Below are 13,216 nucleotides of genomic sequence, written 5' to 3' on the forward strand. Positions count from 1 at the left end.
TTTCAAGACAGGGTTTCTTGTGTAGCCTTGGCTGTCCTAGACTCCTCTTGTAGACCAGGCTGGCCTTGAACTCACAGGGATCTGCCTGCCTCTGCCTCCTGCGTGCTGGGATTAAAGGTGTGTATCACCATCGCCTGGCTCCCCCACACTTCTTGTGGAATAACCCTGGCTTTTTAGTCTACAATCTAAGAAGAAAAGCCTCTAGTCTTGTGGACCTTGATGGTGGCTTTGGTAGCCACTTCCGTATCTGTGGTCCTTGTTGCTAGTGCTTGGCATTGTCATTGAGGAGTTAAGAGTTGGCCTCAAGGAAGCCAGACTGAGAGATCAGAGAAGTGGCATACTATAAAGAGATGTTTTGGTACAGAAATGGCAGTCAGTTCCTTCACCGAATAGAGATCTTCTCCCAAGGTCCCCATTCAGGCTACTATTGTCCGTGGTAATACAGAGTCCAGACCCAGCTGACTGAGTGATGTGGATTCCTAGAAAGATTAAGCATCACTACAGCTAGGGACCGCAGCTTTGTCCAGCCTGTCCACCTTCCCCACCACACGCGATTGGTAAAGGCAGTGTCCTGTTGCTATAAGAGCTGTGGAGTCAGCTTATTCAGCCTTGAACCTCAGCTGTTTTTGTAAGTAGCTGGGTGAGTCTAGGTGGATGATTAGGGCCTTCTGTTCCTTCCCCTGTCAGATGAGGCAGTGGTTGAGCACGTAAGCCCTCTTGTTCAACTTGCCCGGGTTTATATGCCTGCTCTGCTGCTGTGTGACAATGGGCATTGTGTTCTCTTTGTGTCTTAACTGTCTTATCTGTACAATGATGATGATGGAGATGATAATAGTAATTCTTACCTCATAAAGATGTGTTAAGAATTACATGAGATTATATGCACAGAGGGCTCAGCACAATACCTGGCACTTAACTTGCTCTCAGTATTCCTTACTCAGCCACTATCATCCTTAGCCTCATTGTATTGGACTTTCTAGCATGTCCTGCAATACTGTGTGACGGGTATTATTTTCTATCTGAAAATTAGTGTTTTATAAAACACACTTGCTGCTATGTACCCCCCCCTCGGTGTGTGTGTGTGTATGTGTGTGTGTAATAAGATTTTGTTATTTAGCTTTGGCTAGACTGGAACTCACTCTGTTGACCAGGCTGGCCTTGAACTTGTGGCAACTCTTGCCTTGGCCTCTTGAGTACATGGGATTCTACTAAGTTCCATCATGCCTGGATTTTCTTTTTTTTAACTTAAGACTTAGTAATAGAATTTCTGGGTGAGGGATATGTTTGTCATTCTAAATAGTGGATGCCCAGTTACATTTTAATTTTAAATTTTAATAGAGAACTTTTTGTTTTTAGTTTACATACATGCCAAGTATTTTATAGCATGCTTAGAATTAAAAAAATTGCTCATTTAAATTTAAATGGATAGACAGTGCCTATTTTTTTTTTTTTTGTAAATCTGGAAACCTAATTTGTTAAAATGTAACCCTGTACTCTCATATATATATATATATCACATATGTATGAATATATATGAACATATATATATGTTCACATATATGAATATATACACATGTATGTGAATATATACACACACATATATGAGTATATATACATATATATGTGAATATATATATACATATATATGTGAATATATATATGTGTGTATGGAAGTATATATTATTTTTTATTTTTTGTCATGATAACATTTATTATGAAAGCAGGCTGGTGCTTTCATAATACATATGCAACTATATATAGATACCATATTACAATGAGATTCTGAAATGTTCTGGCAGAGTTTTAGCCTCAAGGGGACTGGTGATGATGCCCTACTAGGTAGATGCACATTCCAGAGAATCCTGAAGATCTTGTCACCTTTGAAGGACATTACCTCATTATTCAGAGTCACCTCGCTGGGGAAGAAGCTCATCCCTTAGGGTTGGCCTGGTTTTCCAAGTAGAAGAATAAACACTTCCAGTGGTTAGGTTAATGTCTTGGAATGATTTCATTCTATTTACACCCAAGGCTAATTTTTTGAGTAGCTTTGGCCTTGAAGCTATTAGACTAGTTGGCGACTTTCAGAGAAGTTGCATCCAAGATTGAGAGCCTTTGAATCCAGTGTTCCCGGAGCATGACTGTGCCTTCAAATTCGTTTCATGCTTGATGGTACTAGAGCAAGAAATGATACTAACAAAAGGCAGAATAAATACAGTCATGGTCTCTGGCAGGTCAAGCCAGGTCCCAGTGGTTTGAATGTAGGCAGTAACTAATTGTAGAAGCCAAGTGGATTAGAAGCAGATTAAATTAGAAGTGGCTTCTTTGCGGGTATTTTTTTTTTTTTTTTTCCTAAAAAGCATTTCTTATGAAGAAGCATTTAATTGGGACTCGCTTATTTAGTCCATTGTCATGCCAGCAGGGAGCATGGCAGCACGCAGGAAGACAAGAGAAGTAGCCTTGAGTTCTACATCTGGATCCACAGGCAGAAAGGGGACACTGAGATGAGTTTGGGCTTTTGAGCTCCAAAGCCCACCCCCAGTGACACATTTCCTCCAATAATGCCACACCTACCCGAACAAAGCCACACCTCCTGATCCTTTCAGATTGTTCTTCTTCTGAAGCTTTCACTGATGTGAGCACATGGAGCTGTTCTTATGCAAACCACCAGGTCTTTGTGCTGGATAGTTTTATGTTAACTCCAGACAAGCTGAAGTCATGTGAGAGGAGGGAACCTCAATTAAGAGAAAGCCTCCTTAAGACTGAGCTTTGGACAAGCCTGTAAGGCTTTTTCTTTTCTTCCTTCCTTCCTTCCTTCCTTCCTTCCTTTCTTTCTTTTTTTTCTTATTTATTCATTCACTTTACATTGTGACCACAACCCCCCCCCCCCCCATTCTGCCCTTCTCTTCAGAGAAGAAAAGTAGGAGAGCATGCCCCTAGTACTGCAGTGACTTAATGTGCTAGGGTGGGTTGGTACCCACAAGGTACCAACTATTAAAAAATATAAGAATAATTGCATTTCGGGAAGTGGAATGTTCTAGGTATGGGGTTAGCATTAACAACTACCTGGAAGTGTCCACAGTTTGAGGTAAAGATGTTACTTAAATGTTAGAAAAATATATACACACAGTTACCCCATGTCTCCTGCGGACTTTGTCTTACGTGTGGCTGCTGATGGTGTAGGATACCCACACTTGACCTGAGAGATGTAGAGCTGCATGTATGCTGTGGTGGGTTTCTAAGCATTTCTTGTGCACCTGCTGTTTTCATGTATGAGATGGCCAGAGAGACTTGGACGGTAATTAGGAACTCTTACTTTGTCACATCAGCTAACCAAAGTGTGTTAAGTGTGATTCTTTAGTGACTTTTGCTTTAAACTGGGTGGGAAGATGCCACAAGGGGTCTCTTGAGAGGCATCCTTTGACTTTGAGTATTTGCTTAAATAAGTTTGAAAGCCAGCTTACCTCATTTCCTGTTGGGATGGCAGTTGTTTATTAGACTTGGTTTAAGTCACAGTTAATAGGTTTAATGGTTTTGAATGGCCCCAAATAACTCTCCATCAGGGTGCCATTTGTTACCAAGGAGGATTCCTCAAATGGGGCACAGCACACACAGCTGCCTGAGAGGGCCCGTCACCATCTTAGACCTCATTGCAGAAACCAAGAATCGGAAAGGGAGCATTAGAATTACAGTAAATGCTAAAATATGCGTAGCAACTCTTTTGCTACTTAAAACAACAACAACCACCACCACCACCTCTTCCATGTGAAATTTATGCCAATTAAAAATGACCCCCTTTTTAGAACTTATTGAGGAGACCAGTCCTATTTTTCTAGCAAAAGAATTAAACGAAGGGTAGCAGGGTACCCGTGTTGGTTAGGAGATGTGGTGTGGAGAACTGGGAGGGGCAGCCTGCCCTCTGCTTGAGTAGGACTTCTGGGATGGCTGAGGTGGGCATGGGGAACTGTGCCATTTTCAAATTTATGTGTGTTGAATTAGAAAGCTCTAAGATGGAATGGAAATTAGCAAGGCATTTGGGATCTCAGGTATTTTATTTTTGTCAGTTGTGATTGGCGTGTGTGTCTCAAGTCCAGGCAGGTTATTTGTGGTGGATATTTTGGCTATTTCAGGTACTGGTGTGGTGAGATGGAGGCTGGATTCAAACCTTTATTGGCTTCTTAAACATGAAAGAACATAACTGCTTATGTAAGTTTGGGACTGGTTGAATGTTATTGTTTTTTCCCCCTTGATGGCCAGGCCAAATATTAGGTAGTTTAAATATCTCCTCTTGGTTGTTACTGCTTTATTTTTGGCCATGCTTAATACCTTCCTTTATATATCTGTCATTAGGTTATAATTGAAGCTTCATATCTATATTTACAGTGATGCATGGAAATTGAACTGTGCCAACCATTCAGACTTAATGGCAAATGTTGGCTCGTGCCAGAGTTTTTGAAATCTGCTGTTTTTCAAGGTTGTCCAATCTAAGCAGTTTGTCTATCCTCCCCACAGGCTGTGACTGCATGGGGATACTTCTGTGTCTGTGCATGGAAGAGCATCTCACTTCTGATAAGAGTACATCAGCTCGCTGGCTTCCTCTCCCAGGCCTTTGCTGGACAAGTCTTATTGTTACTCTATTCCTTAGCTCACTGCCTGTTATGCACGGTATCAGTGAGTGTCAGCTCAGGAGCAGCCATGTAACGATGATAGGTGACACCCATGCCACAAGTTGTGTGGCAAGCGCTGTCAGGCACTATCAGACATTTTATAGCTCTGGAAGCCTCTGGATTTGGGCCATGTTTTAACTCTATCCAGCAGTCCATGGAAACAGCTGTTGGAGTCTCCTAATTGAGGTTTTCCCACGTGCCAGGCATTCACTTTGATGCCAAGAATATTAGTGGGATGCTAAACTGGTGGAATCTTTGCACCCATGGAGCATTCCTGTGTATGCGCGCGCACGCGTGTGTGTATGTGTGTGTGTGTGTGTGACGTAAAACTAAATATACATGAAGAAGAACTATATAAGTGAGTGAAATATATATGTGCTAAATGGAGATAAATGTCTGGGAGAAAGAAAAAGCATGGGTAGGGGCACAGTGATTTATAATTTAAAATTGAGTGGAGAGGGAAAGACTTGATAAGAAAAGGGCAATTGAAGAAAGACCTCAAGAAGTCCAGAACACGTCATGGAGGCACTAAGTGATAAGTCCAGCAGACAGCAAGGGTAAGTACACGGTTCCAGATGTGACTGATTCAGGAAGAGCACTGTGATCCTGGGCTAGGCTGAGCTGAGTGAAAAGTGTTGGAAGTAGAGAAGATGGGCAGTGGTAGTTAGAGAAGCAATATGGTCTGGCCAGAGGGAGTCCCATAGGGTCTGTCAAGTCTTAGCATTTTGCGTACTGTAAATGGAAAGCCAGTATAATCCTTCTTGCCAGAGGGCTAACAGGGTTGATAATGTAGACAGTGGTTCAGTGTGATGGGACGTAGTAGGATAAGAATTTGGAGGTCAGGGGCAAGAAAGATGGCTCTGTGTGTAGAGGTAGCTGCGACCAAGCTTGTCCACCTTAGACTGATCTTCGGGACTCATGTGGTGAAAGGAGAACACCAACTCCCACAGTTGTCCTCACGTGCACACATGCACTGCAGCTCGTGCTTGGGACACTCTCCCCCAACAAGGATTTGGAGATAAGCTAAGCTAAAGGCTTGGTCCCCAGTACAGGCAACTGTATTCAGCATTCTGAGCTTTGATTTCTCTCTTCCTGTAACACAGTGCTCAGTTTTAATGACCTTCCAGCTGTGCTGGATCAGCATCCTCACCCCACTTTCAGGATGCTGAATGTTTTGTGTGCATGGCTGATTGCATTTCACCTTAAGCATGCAGAGCAGGACCACTAATGTGTAAACGATCGTATTGCACCTTCTTTTTAATTTTTGAAAAATATTACTATAAACGTCTTACATTGGAAACCTTGGAAATTATGCAGTAGGTCTATATGTTGGTGTTACAGCTTGCTTACGGATGAGATTTTGCGGGGAAATCACAGATCTTAACCATTTTCTGTAACCTTAATGGTGTTTCATGGGGCATGGAAGATGGATTTATAGTCTTGCGTTTTACCCCAAGTATCACCTGGCACACAGTAATAAGCTGGACAAAAGTTCCCAGAAGTTGAGTCGGAGGAGATGGTCTGGGTTAATACAGATCATGTCCGCTCGTATCAGGAGAGGAGAGAGGCAGGTCTGGCCAGTTGGAGGCCTGTGAGAGCCTTGGCTGTAGTTGATGTTCAGGTCCTTCTTCCCACCAGGGTATGGTAAGCTGTTTGCAACATCCACTGAGCCCCGGTGCTGCACAGAGTAAGAGGTGCCAGGAGCTGGCAGACTCTCTTTTGTAGCCCTGAGCAGTTTGGCTCCTCCCCAAACTGGCATCATGCTGTTTAGCACATCAAGGGCCTGTAATTAACCCTCTCAGAAGGCAGCTGAGGCGCCATCTTTTATGACTCTAGAATATTTTTAGGGACTCTTGGTCCTCTCCCTTCTCTCAGCACATCTCTTCTGCTTTCTTTGTTGTTCTACTGTCCCTTCTAGAGGGTGCCCAGCCGGCATCTTGTCTGCTCAATTGTTTCGTCTGGAGAAGTCCTTCCTTCTCCTTGCTGGGTCTTCAGGCCTCAGTGTGAACTCTCAGGGGTCCATGGAGCCCAAGCATGTTATCCACGGTTAGACTCAAGCCATCCCTCCTCTTTTGTGAACTGTCTTTTTCTCGGGAAGCCTAGAATTGAGTTTCCAGGTCAAGGGTTCTAGAGCAGCTTTCTAAGAGGTAAGAGTCTGCTCTCCCAGATTGGCCTTTTGGCCAAGTGCTGGTTGAGGCTGAGGAGTGAGGTATGGATGAGAGGAGTGTTCCTGCCTAACTTGGGCCATCATGCTGCTCTTTTTGGGGTCCTGAGCTTTTTAATTTCTCTCCATGTTCATCTGTGTGTTCAGGGTCTGGTTTCTACCTCCATGAGGCCACACTCATAGCTAGTGTGTTTAACACTGTATTTCCAGAGGCTGGACCAGGCATGGGCACAGATAGGCTTTGTTGACATACTTGTAGGTTAAGTCAATCATTCTATAAGCAGGCGATCAGATGGTGGAAAGGCAAGGTTCATGTTTTCTCTTCTTATTTACATGAAATGTCTATGCCTACCTTAGCTCAGACTAACAGCTATTACCAATCTGGGATATTATCCAAGGATATAGGAGATATGATTTCTGTCTCGAGTATGACTCAGACTATGGCTTTATGGCATTTTTATTAAGATTGTCTTGGCACAAACCAGAACTTAGTGAATCATACAAATCAGCATTCTTTAATTGGTGTGGGCTTGACATGCAAGGCTGTGAATTATCAATTTATTTAACTATAGTTGTGTCTTTAATGCTGTTTTGGGTCCCCCGTTCTACTTAACTAAAAACGAATAGAGAAAGAATTGCTTGTCCTCATTCATAGTCATAGGAGAGGGGAGTAAGGGGAAAATGGGAGGGAAGGAGAAATGGGAGGATACAAGGGATGAGATAACAATTGAGATGTAATATGAACAAATTAATAAAATATATTTAAAAAAAATAAAATAATATCTTTAAAAAAAAGAATTGCTTGTCCTTAGTGGTCTTTATAGAGGGCTTCTTTTGGGGTGAAGGGTCTATAGGGTTTGTTTTGACTTGTAGATTGAAGTATTTAAGAGGGTGGAAATAAAAATTAAACAGATATTTCTCCAGAACAAACCAACCAACCAACCAGGATTTTTTTGAATTATATATATATTTTAATATCTTATTAATTTATTCATATTACATCTCAATTGTTAGCCCATCCCTTGTATCCTTCCATTCCTCCTTCCCGCTTTCCCCCTACCCCTCTCCCCTATGTCTGTATATGCTCATAGGGTATTGGGTCTCTTCTTAGTAGCCTGCTATCCTTCCTCTGAGTGCCACCAGGCCTCCCCATCAAGGGGATGTCCAACCAGGATTTTTGATTGTATTAAAATAGAAATAGGAGCAGACTTCATTTCTGAAACTACATGCCTTAATATTGAACAAGGTGGCTTCCCCCGACTGAGTTGGTGTGTCTGATGCTTGGAGAAAGCTGACATTGTTATACACTGCAGTGAGCCATACTGGATCCCAGAAGATCAGCTCAAAGGGATATATGAATAGTCACAGCCTACAGTGCACAAATGGAACATGTCTAAAGAGCTGGAAAATCTGATGTACACAGTTTCCCAGCCATTCATGCCTTGGGAGAAAATGATCAAGGAAGTAAGGGGTCAGAGTAAAACCTGGATATTGCTGTTTTACATATACTTGTGTGACATTTGCTAGCTGGGTGACCCTCAGTTACACAGTTCACTTCTTTGAGCCCAGAATTCTCATCTATAAAGTGGAATGGAGATAAAAACATCAGCTGCCTTCAGAGGTGTTATGAAGATTTCATGAGTTAATGAATGGAAACAGCACATCCCCTCTCGATGTCATTATTGTGTGTATGTGTAGGGGGCAGTACACTGGCTAGGGTAGTGGGTAATTATGTAATGGACTTTGGAAGGGCCCTCACCTGGGTTTGAGTCCTGCTTCTGGCTTCCTGGCTTAGTCACCTTTTGTTAGGCACTAGCCTCCTCCATGTATGGTTTCCCTGTGCAGAGGAGTAATACCATGGCCACATATGGTTTTCCTGACGACTAACTGAGTTAGACTTTGTCAAGTGCTCATAGCAGCTCCTGGTCCACACTAAGTGCTGCGCAAATGGTTTCATTATGATTGAGAGGCCTGAGCTTGGCTCTGTCACTACAACCTCAGTTTCATATCACACAGGATGATTGTGACAAGCCACGTGAGAAATCAGTGATGCGAGTGTATGCTAAATGCTTAGGCAAGGGTTAGAACATGCTGTACTCTGTGTATTCGTTCTTCTTCTCCTGTCACGAAATACCTGACAGAGAACGTAAGAAAGGAAGAGGTTATTTGGGTTCATGGTTTGTGGGGGTCCAGTTCACGGTAGAAAGGAAGGTGTGGCAGTGGGAGCTTGAGCATCCGTGAGGAGGCAGAGAGACGATGGACACCTGTGCTTTTCTTGTTTCTCCTCTTTATTCATTCCAAGACCCCAGTGTACAGGGATAGTGCTGCCCACTCTGAGGGCGGGGCTGACTGCCTCCGGTAAACCTCTCTGGCGGTGTGTCTCTTAGGTGACTCTGAGTCCCATGAGATTAACCCTCCCATTAAGTAAGTCATGAGTTTGTCTAAGACTTCTATAATTGTTTCTACTATTACGATTTTAGTTTCCATTGTTTCTATTGCCACTACTACAATGCCATGGACAGCATTACATGTCAAGATAGATTCCCTACATGATAAAGTGGACGTTAATATTGAAGTTTGCTTCTTCCCGTAGCTAGTGGGATAGTTACTCAAATGAACCCCTTAGCTACATCGAAAAGTGTCTATTGGAAGACATATAATCAAGCATGTCTGATTTTACAAGTCATAAAAGATCAAAGGGTCAATATTACATATAAAGCTTTTTGTGCTCATAGAAAATGATAGAGGGAACAATGGGAAGTAAAATTTCCAATAGGAGCAATGAAAAATGAGCATATACTGTTTAAGTCAAGTCTGTATGCATTTCCTGTGTTCACTGGGGCCGCGCTCATAAGGGCATAGCTTAACTTTCCAGTGTCAAGCCCTGTCTGTGGCCGATAGCCGTGCATTGGAAGTGGGTAAGTAATGATTCCAGTGTTGCTAGCATTTTCCATGCTAGTCATTTGGGTCATTGTCACTACAATAACTATATTTAGACCTTTATGTTGTTTTGCAATATGTCTTTAAGTTCAGCTTCCCCTTTTATTGCAGAAAAAAACAAGAGAGAGATGCAGCAAGTAGAATATAGAGTGATGAATGATGATTGAGAAATCTGTAGCTTTGAGTATGGCAATGGTTCTCAACTTGTGGAGTCACGACCCCTTTAGGGTTCGAATGACCCTTTCACGGCAATTGGCCTAAGACCATCTGCATATCAGATATTTATATTACAACTCATAACAGTAGCAAATTACACTTATGAAGTAGCAATGGAAATAATTTTATGGTTAGGGGTCACCACAACATGAGTAACTGTATTAAGGTGTCGTAGCACTAGGAAGGTTAAGAACCACTGGAGTAGTGTTTGACTGAGAGCCAGCCACCTGTGCTTCAGCGAGAGGGGGAAGACTTGTGTCCAGAAGAATGTGACAATGAAGCTCTGAGCACTAGATACCTAATCGCTATATAGAAGGGCTGATGAAGTTCCTAAATTATGTGTCCTGGAGGGACAAAGACAACCAAAAATATGTAAGAGGGCTGGAGAGACAGCTTAGTGCTTAAGAGCGCTGGCTGCTCTTCCGGAGGACCAAGATTCAATTCCCAGCACCACACAGCAGCTTGCAGCTATCTATAGCTCTAGTTCCAGGGACCCAATACCCTCTTCTGGCTCTGCGGGCACCAGGCACCCCTGTGTCACACAGATATACATTCAGTCAAAACAAAACCCATATATAGCAAATAAAACAAATATCCTTTCCTCCTTTTTTAACGAGAGAACTTCCTTTAGGCATATAAAGATATCTTTAGAGTATGGCATTGTTGAAAGGCTAGAACCTGGAGGAAAGGTAGACATGGGTTTATTGAGACTGGGGCCCAAAATTGGAGTACCTGTAAAGCTGAGTTGGAGTGATGGGCTTTGTTCCAAGGCTAAGTGTGAGACACAGGAAAGCTTTAAGTAAAGAAGATGGGATCCTTCCTGTTTCTGTAAGGTTACTATGACAGTAGTGAGGACATCAATTGCAGATAGTGGTGACAGAACGAGTCAGGGACAGTACAGGCAGGGAACTCACAGTGGCCAGCGGGATGGAGAACAGTGGGTGAAACGGAGACTAGGGAGACAGGGTTATAGCTAGGATGATTGGTAGCTCCTGCCATGGTAAGGCAGGAGAAAGAAAGGATGTAGTTGGATTTCTCACCTGGGCAAGTGGGGTAGAACAATGGCACTGTTCATGGTAATGACTGTTGGGAGAGGCAGGTTGAGGAGGGTGGACATTCTTGGAACATATAGGTGATGGAACAGTTGTTACTGAGGCAGTTATAAGAAGACCCGCCTGGGGCAGATTTTGTATATTAATCTGGTTTTCATTTTCATCTGTGAAGTGTAATAGCCAATTAACAGCCATGTAAGCAAAAAGGAGCTCAATTTTCTCTGTACAAGAAGCCCAGGAGTCCATGACCACTGCAATTACTTTGGTGGTTCCATCATCTCAGAAGCAGCATTGATTTTTCTTGGCTTTTACCTAATGTTTGTCACTTGGTGATGGGAACGTGACATCCCATCTGCCTTAAGAGGGTCAACTCTAGTAGCAGCAATAGCCAGGGAAACAAACTTTTCCAAAACTGCCTCTGGAAAGTATCTCCCATGTCTGTCCAGGGGTCGTACCTCCATGGTCAGCGTGGTATCTTGAGCAAACTATGGTCCTTGTTAGTATATGAAGTGAGAGACTCGTGGAAGGTGCATGCAATTAATTGGTTTTGCCTCAGCCAGGTTTTGGTCAAAGGATGGAGGGATGTGCAGCATTTGTGAATTTAGAAGAACTTAATCATCTAGGTGCGCAGTTTCAGTGAGCACATCTGCTCTCCACTCCACTGTAAATCCCCAAGCTACATTTTCTTGTTAAAAATGTAAGTGAAGAAATTTGTGTAAAGTTTGATTGTGCTTTTCTTAGAGCCCTTCAAACACATGCAACTCTGGGTTGTCTTTTCAAACGTTAGATACAGCTTTTCTCATTCTGATAATAATCTTGACCTACAAAAGGCAACCTCCCCCCCCCCCCAACACATTCCCTTATTCTTCCTTTTTCTTCAACCCTCAGCAGATCTAAGTCCAGAGCAAATGTGGAAAATTCCACTGGGTGTTCACCAAGTGATATGCAAGTCAAGTAGGGCATGCATGATGGAAAGTGTCATACCCTTGACTTTTGTCTCTGTGAAGAATAAAATTATTCTGTGTTTAAAAGCAGAGAAATGCTTGTTTATTTGTTCCGGAGGCAGTACCATTTAATATTATATCAACATTACAAGATGCAATGTTTGTTCTCTCCTCCACTTTAATTCAAGACAGCCTCATCAGCTAATAGACCCAGGATTCCGAAAGTGACTATTTTAGGTAGCCATGGTTCTGAAGATAAATAACATCTAGTTCCAGAAGAAAGAGGAGACAGGACAGATCCTACTGTTTATACCGGGTGACCTTGGGGATGTTCTGCAGCATCTCTGAACTGCTTGTTTTCTTTCCTGAACCTTGGCTGAGCTAGAGATGGCTGGACAGTAGGCACACCAACATCTTATCCAATGCAGCAGCAGCTTAGAGACAGGATGTGTGGGACACACTGACAGTGTAAGTAAAATGAGGAACAATTAATGCATGCTGTGATACATTGTGGGGCAGAGATGGAAACCGCCTGCAGATGGTGGAGGGGAATTCCAGGGCAACTGTAGACACCATCAGCAGGCAAGTGCACAGTGCATACAGTGTGAGGGCTTCGGGGATTTGTTTTAAACACAGACTTAATGAGGAAAGATTTGACAGAATGTCTGTCTGTCTGAGTGAATTGGAACCTTGTTTTGTCAGTGATGAGGAACAACTGAGGACTTTAAGAAGGTTCATATAAATTTGATTTTGGAGAAAAATGGAATTCATGAGCCCAAGATTATAGGCATTTAACAATTCCATAGATAGTCTGAGATAACTACACTTACACGTAGTTGCAAGAAATACTGGAGCTGAGTGTGGTGGCACATGCCTTTAACATCAGCGCTGGGGAGGCAGAGGCAGAACTCACAGATCTCTGAGTTCAAAGCTAGCCTGGTCTGCATAGCAAGTTCTGGGCCACCGAGACCTACATAGTGAGACCCTGTGTCCTAGTTAGGGTTACATTGCCATGATGAAACGCTATGACCAAAAGTAAGTTGAGGAGGAAAGGGTTTATTTGGCTTACACTTCCACATCATAGTCCAGTGGTTCTCAACCTTCCTAATGCTGTGGCCATTTAATACAGTTCCTTATTTGTGGTGATCCCCAACCATAAAATTATTTCGTTGCTACTTCATAACTGTATTTTTGCTACTATTATTGTAATGTGAATATCTGATATGAAGGATATCT

At 42.7% G+C, this 13,216-nt stretch overlaps 1 protein-coding gene across 7 annotated transcripts in view; it reads left to right on the forward strand.

Annotated features, from left to right (window-relative positions):
• Positions 1-13,216, forward strand: part of Mitf (melanocyte inducing transcription factor) — a 203,067-nt gene that overhangs the window by 25,970 nt on the left and 163,881 nt on the right. The gene's annotated exons all lie outside the window — the stretch shown is intronic.

Source organism: Acomys russatus, chromosome 13, assembly GCF_903995435.1.
Source record: "Acomys russatus chromosome 13, mAcoRus1.1, whole genome shotgun sequence".
Taxonomy (NCBI): domain Eukaryota; kingdom Metazoa; phylum Chordata; class Mammalia; order Rodentia; family Muridae; genus Acomys; species Acomys russatus.